Consider the following 439-nt stretch of genomic DNA (forward strand, 5'->3'; position numbering starts at 1 on the left):
GTATGCCGCGTTTCGTGCTTGAAATGTTCGCGGGCTTGAAGATGTTTTGCGATGTTGGAAGGGTTTAGTCTTAGCCCTGCGTTTGAGAAACGTTCTTGTTTGACTACGGATGTTCGCAGCCAAAATTGTTGTTCCTGTTTGGATGCTAATAATTTGATTTGCGATCGAGGAATTAGGACTGAGGTGTCGCATAAATTTTTCCATGGGAAGAAGCGTTTTCCTTCATAGTGCTTGGTGAAGTCTTGGCTTTCCGAGATCTATTTCGTGCATTTTTGAGGATGTTTCGTATAGCTCTAGAAGCTTTGTTACGAATTTTTCCTTACATGCCGCGTATTATGGGTAAAACGTTGCGGGCTTAAAGTGAATTGTGGAGCGTATTGAACTCGGTCAATTTTTTGAAAAGTTTAGATCTTCCTTTAACTATTTGGTTGTTAGGACT

The sequence above is a fragment of the Brassica oleracea genome, chromosome C2 (genome assembly GCF_000695525.1).
Source record: "Brassica oleracea var. oleracea cultivar TO1000 chromosome C2, BOL, whole genome shotgun sequence".
In the NCBI taxonomy this organism is placed as follows: domain Eukaryota; kingdom Viridiplantae; phylum Streptophyta; class Magnoliopsida; order Brassicales; family Brassicaceae; genus Brassica; species Brassica oleracea.